We start from the raw sequence: 7,216 nt of genomic DNA on the forward strand, positions 1-7,216 counted from the left end.
ATATACTCCTCAATTTTCCCCAGAGCAAATTTAAATCCGGCCCTGGCTAATGCCAATTGTAGGTATTACGGTTATCGCCTTATTAATTTAAAGACCAAAGTGTGCACACTTTATGCAAACTTTTTTTATTTTATATTTTAGTATCCTTTAAAATTTCTAATTGTATACTCCAGGCGAATCTAAAGTACAAATATAATCAATTGACCGTGACATTTGAGGTCAGAAATTCAACTGATATGCTGTATGCAATTTGTTAAATTAATTTATTAAATTCAACATTAAAATTCAGTTATAGTTATTAGTTGTAAAATGTTTTATTATTTAAAAAGTACCAATGTTCAATTCTTACCTTAAAATATAAATAAAATAATTATTCTTAGCAATCCTATCAATAAAATAATTCACAAGGAAATGTACTTCACTGTTTCAATTATAAATGTTAATTGACTGTCTGTAATTATTTTTAATAATAAACTATCTTTGGAAAATACTATCTTTATATACTCTGATTCTGGATACGTCATCATCTTGCGTAGATCTTAATTAGACTAGTAGCTTTACGCGCGTATTTGTACATGAGAAAAAAATAAATTGATTACCAAATTTTCTTACGATAATTAAATTGTTAGGAATATTTAGTCTTAAATATGGTCTTTTAATAAAATATAAAATAATTCAAAGTAAATTAAGCATACTTTTGATCCTACTATTTAAATTGGTCAATACGTATTTACTTCTTGTGAAAAGTAATTAATTAGATATAATAACGATAACATTGAGAATGTGAGTTATTTAAAATGACCTTTATTGATTTTTAAATTATATGTTACAGCTACCGACCCAATATTGATTACACTAAGATGCTCCGGCATGAATCTCAATGGTTACCATATGTAATAACATTAAACTAATATTTTTGTTGTACCTTTTATAAAAAAAAATAACATGATAACCGTTTAAATAAAACTAGTTATTACGGATTTTAATCGCGTATATTAATTATTTTGGACATCCCGACGTTTCGAGCACTTTACAGCGTTCGTGGTCACGGGTAGACCTACTAGAATCTAATATACGCGATTCAAATCCGTTATAACTAGTTTTATTTAAATGTGTAATAATCGCGAAAATTTAAGACAACATTATAACATTATAACCGACTGATGTCTTTTTCATTAAGTAAGATTCCAAGTACAATAGGAAAATTCCAAATCGGATCATAAATTACGGAGTTCTGAGGTGCCAAGTGTAAAATAAAAAAAAAACTACCTAAACTATAACCTTCTTCGATTTTGATGTCGATTAAAAAGCATAGATAATATATTAAACTAATTAAAGCTTTTTGTGTACTCTTTATAACTGGAATGATAGAATTTATGATGACAATTTTACAAATTTCTACGGTTTAAAAGAAAAATAATCGGTCAGACGGTCTATTTAATGTTGACTTTCATACTACTAGAAGTTTATACTACATACGTAGTTTTAAATATGTAACTTATCAGACAGACATTATTTTTATTAATATTTCTATTAAAATTATTGTTTCGTCATGGGTGTGCAAAAACAGCTATCAAGATTACGCGTCGCGTGTGTACATAGCTTTATTTATCCAGCATCACAACTGTTCTAAAATTAGCTTATTTATGGCGCCCCACGGTTGTTTATTTGTTTTGTGTATTCCTATACATATTTGCATTTAATTATCTAGTTATTGAACCGGTGGCGTTTACATCCTAATAGCAAATAGGAAACAAACCTTATTTCCTGTAAATCTAACGTATTTATAAATATTTCATAATATTTCATATTGCTAATTTCGTATAACAATATATTAGAAAGACTACTATATTTTTAAGTAATTGTTATTAATACATTTAATGATTTTTATTATAACTGTTTCCGTAAAATAATACTTTTCATAAATGTTCTTTCATTAGTTTCATAAACTTGTGTTAAACTAATAAGCAAATATGTGACAGAGAGCTATTTAAACTATTATGTTTATGTAGAAAAACCACCTCTGTAGCTTTTTAAAGTACTGGAAATGAGGCTTTCAAAGTGAAACTGGGAGTGATTGGAAAATTGACAAGATAAGTTCCCGTTCAATTGAGAAACTGCTTACATATAATGGTACGTAATACTTAAAATATATAGTTACGATAGATTACATGGTTTTATTAAATAAATAAATATTTAATTAATAGGTCCAATTATCAAAATGAAAACATTCTTTATAGAAGTAGGCTCAAAGTAAGACATTTCAACTGTAATGTTACATTGTTAAATTTTAATTTAAAACTAGCACCGGATGTAAATTTGATGCTATCGAGGAGAACTAGCAAGATCTTCATTAGTTAGTCTTTTTCATAATTTTAATTACAGAGTATGAGAAAGAACAATATTTTTTTATATATCCTGTCCAAAGATGGATAAATACTAATTCCATGTTTTTATCTTTAATATAATCTTGTATTGTGTAATATTATTTATCAATATTGATTTGATATTAGCTGTAAATATTTCGATAGGCCAAGTTAATAATAATCATTCAATTATATTATTACCGCTTCACTGTAAGCGAGGCTAATTTAAATTCCAGTAGCAAAATTCGACTTTTAAACTAACAAAAAAAAAAGCGTTTAAGCCGAAACACTCATTTTCTCATCTATCATTTATATAGTTGTGTTCCGGATCCAAGGGAGATTGAGTTGGTGTAACAGGCACAAGGGATATCGCCGGTAGTTACGTTAGCTTTGCGTTTCTAAGTTTGGTAGCACACTGGAGATGTATTATTATTATATATTATAATAGTATTATTTCTTACAGAGTTCACGGGCGGTGGCTGTCACATACCTATTTAAGACAAAAATAAGATAGTTAAGAGAGCGTTTAAATGAATTACCCTTATAATTGGTTCCCAAAAGTTTCATAATTATTATTTCGACATATAAGTATATAGTGTATGAAAATTGTGTATGAAAATTGTCGTTTAATGGCATACCTGATGCCGTATATCCACAGAGTTTGAACAAAACCCAAATCAAATCAAAATAAACTTTATTCAAGTAGGCTCTTACAAGCACTTTTGAATTCTCATTTTACAATTAAGTGAAGCTACCACCGGTTCGGAAAGTAGATTCTACCGAGAAGAACCGGCAAGAAACTCAGTAGTTACTCTTTTTCAACATTAAAAAAATGTGAAGTTCTGTGAAAAGTTGGTCTTGACGTAATTTTGACTAATAATTTTGATACTACGCGGAAGTGCCGCGATGATATAGTAAGATTAACAATATTTATAGCTTTACAACTTTAATGGTTACACATACAATAGCGTGTTGCGGCAGTATTGAAAAAAACGTAGAGGAGACACTTCCTAAAGTGGTAATGGATTGGAAGCGGTAAGTAACTCCAATTAATTACTTTAAATAAGATTACTCTAGTTGTATAAAAGACTGATAAAATACCGAAATAGTTTAATTGAGTGCAAGCCCGTCTGATCAGGTACCACCCACTCATGAGTTATTCTACCGCCAAATAACAGTACTCAGTATTGTTGTGTTCCGGTTTGAAGGGAGAGTGAGCCAGTGTAACTACAGGCACAAGGGACATGACATCTTAGTTCCCAAGGTTGGTGGCACATTGACGATGTAAGGAATTGTAGTATTTCTTAGAGCGTCATTGTCTATGGGTGATGGTGACAATTTACCATTAGGTGGCCCATATGCTCGTCCGCCAAACTATATCTTAAAAAAATAGAAGTCGATATTTATTACTTATTTGAATTATGGTGATAAAAGGACGATTATATTCACAATTTAATTTATGATTTCTCAATTGAGACTAGTCGACATGAAGGATATCATGAACCCAATTATTACCTTACTTTCATAAGGGGATGGCAATTCGACGAGACCGCGGAGGGTATACGTAGGTATTTTACGTGCTTTCAAAGTGTAAGCACAGCCAAATTGAACACTGCTTCTGTGATTTTCTTAAAAAACTAAATTTCTTTTATTGTTAATAAAATATAATATTTATATACATACAAGTCCCGTTTATTCCCTATCCCTTGGGAATTCTTAAATATCCTAAAAATAGTTTTTAGTTGTTGTTATAACCTACTTGCATGCTACATTTGAAACCCCTAATAATTAAAGTTACGGAGATAGAGCTACTTTGGTTCGAAAATATAAATCCCATTTATTCTCTATCGCGTGGGAATTTTGAAAAATCCTTTCTTAGTACACCTCTAAGACAGTTAAGGCATACATGTGTCTAATTTTAAATCTCTAGGTCCAGTGTTTTAGGCTGTGCGTTGTCTGTCAGTCACTCAGAAACGGAACAGTTTTATATATATTGATATTTGAAAGCAGAATTATAAATCTTCTGTAATTTGGAGGGGTTACTTATCCATATTTCATGAGTGTATTGATGATTTTTCTTTACAATGTGTCTGCGATAATATAAGCGTTATTTTGGGCGAGAGTAGAATAGCTTCGCCCGTGTTAAAGCTAGAATGTTGGTATCGTAGTCAGTAACTTAGGTTCGATTTCTACGAATTATATTAGTTTTTGGTGATAAAAATTTGTTATCGTTTGGTGATCTGGTAGGAACTAGGGACTTTTTATTTGTTTTGAAAGGGCGCTATCGATCGCCGGGAATTGCCCAAAGTGCCCAAATTGGAAAGGGGGGTTTGGGCACTTGCTTTAGTCACATGGGCTACTGGCCACTCTTATGTTCAGTAGAGTAGCGTTTTTCTAAACGAAATATTTAGGCTAGCTAGCTATTTCTACTAACTCTAACAAATGCCGTATTTCGTTCTACCTAATGACCCAAAGTTGTAAATGTCTCATACATAATAAATACCAATTCTATGCGTTTATAAATATTTCTAATCTTGTAAATAATATCATACGATGTCTCCTATATGTTGATACAGGCTTAAGATCTGTCAAGCGAATATTATAAAAAGACTTTGATATAGTCTTGAGGCTTTGTCTAAATAAATTTTATCAGGTGACTTTCGTTAGGTCATTGATGATTTTTTTTAATCATACATTGCTACTGTTCAAAGGTCGCATCCTGTTTTAATGGAAAGCATAAAAACTATTTATTATTTTATGAAGTATTTTTTTATTTATAAATTAAAATCTAATAATCCAATTGACTGTATATATAAGATTCTAGGCAATAAATACATAAATTAAAAACAAAAAAAAACGATTTTTATTAATTTAAGATTTAATTGTCACAGACCAAATCATAATAAGATATAATAAAATGTATAATTGCAGTAGAAAATCAAGTGTATATAATATGAACGCTAAATATAAAGGAGCGTAATACTATATGTCGTTGAGCATATGAAGCGGTCTCATCCCCAAGGTGCGTTTATAGATGATACAATAAGGCCAAAAAACATTAACCATATCTTACCATCTGGCAATGTTTTTGAAGTAAATTATTATTTCTATGTTTTTTAATGCCATTTTAATGTCCAAGCCCCATTAATTTCGGGATAAATAAATAAATAAGTATTGGCCAACATCACTCTGATCCCAATGTAAGTAGTTAAAGCACTTGTGTTATGAAAAATCAGAAGTAAGACAGCATAGAAAACTGATTAACTTTTTCTACATCGATTCCGTCGGTAATCGAACCCGGGACCTCGGAGAGGCGTACCGGTTATCATAACCGGTGTACACGGACTCGACCACGGAGATTGTCAATTAATTTCAGGATGAATTTGTATAATCTGCGAGTTAACACAATTATTAGTATTGTAATGTTATTAATAACATATCACTCGTACGCTATATATCGTAATTATAAGGCTGTATCCCGCTGCTACTCAGTATAAGTAAAAAATATAAGTAAGTTAAATTTCGGTAATAAGAGTTGTATTTTATCTCGAGCATCCGATTTAAATATATCAGTATCGTACGTTTGCGCTTCGTAGATACAACTTGCCACGTGGTAAAAGTCTGGGTTTTCCCAGAGCCGTGACGTCATCAAATATTTGTCCAACGTATTATTACGAATACGCTAAACAAGTTTGAACATGAGAGAACATTCCCATTATCCTTAATGTAACGAATCGTTATAGTTATCTTGAAGTCTGGTATTCTCATATTTCTGTAGAATTGTCCGAGGTCTTGTCCGTTTATTTACCGATTTCGTATTAAGCGGCTACTTTTCTGTGACGCTACGATATGCTTTAATTTTAGTTGGTTGTAATTTTCAACGAGTCGAGATGGCCCAGTGGTTAGAACGCGTGCATCTTAACCGATGATTGCGGGTTCAAACCCGGGCAAGCACCGCTGATTCATGTGCTTAATTTGTCTTTATAATTCATCTCGTGCTCAGCGGTGAAGGAAAACATCGTGAGGAAACCTGCATGTGACAAATTTCATAGAAATTCTGCCACATGTGTATTCCACCAACCCGCATTGGAACAGCGTGGTGGAATATGTTCCAAACCTTCTCCTCAAAGGGAGAGGACGCCTTTAGCCCAGCAGTGGGAATTTACAGGCTGTTGTTGTTGTTGTTGTAATTTTCAACACAAAAAGTTTCATCTAAATTAAACTATTGTTCGAACTGACACACAATTGAAAGTCTTAAAATTAGTATAGTTATAATAATTTTATTGATGCTGGACTTTATTTTTATTTATGATAGCAACAGCCAGTAAATTCCCCGCGACTTGCCTTATCTTGTTTTAAGGAGAAGGTTAAGAGTATATTCAACCACGCTGCTCCAATTACGGTTGGTGGATTTACATATGACAGAATTTCGTTGAAATTAGACATATGATGATTTCATGATATTATCCTTCACCGCCGAGCTCAAAATGAATTATAAAACACAAATTAAACAAATGAAAATTCAATCGTTCTTGCCTGGTTTTGAACTCCCAGGCCCCAATCATCGGTTAAGATGTATTTAACCACTGGACCGCCTCGGCTCTATTATTTATTTATTTTACCTCAATTTTTTTTTTTCAATAATGATAAATTATTTCACTCATGAATGTTTCACACTGGAACACTGACAATATCCTTTAAGTTTTTTTTTATGTATTTAAATTAAATTTATATTTTGATTGCCAGCATGAATATATGTATGTAGACAGGAGTTTGACCATAAGTCGGCTCACTACACTACATCACATATAAGTTTTAATAAATCGGTTTGAATTATGTTAACAACAAAA

Source organism: Vanessa cardui, chromosome 14 (assembly GCF_905220365.1).
Source record: "Vanessa cardui chromosome 14, ilVanCard2.1, whole genome shotgun sequence".
NCBI classification, from domain to species: domain Eukaryota; kingdom Metazoa; phylum Arthropoda; class Insecta; order Lepidoptera; family Nymphalidae; genus Vanessa; species Vanessa cardui.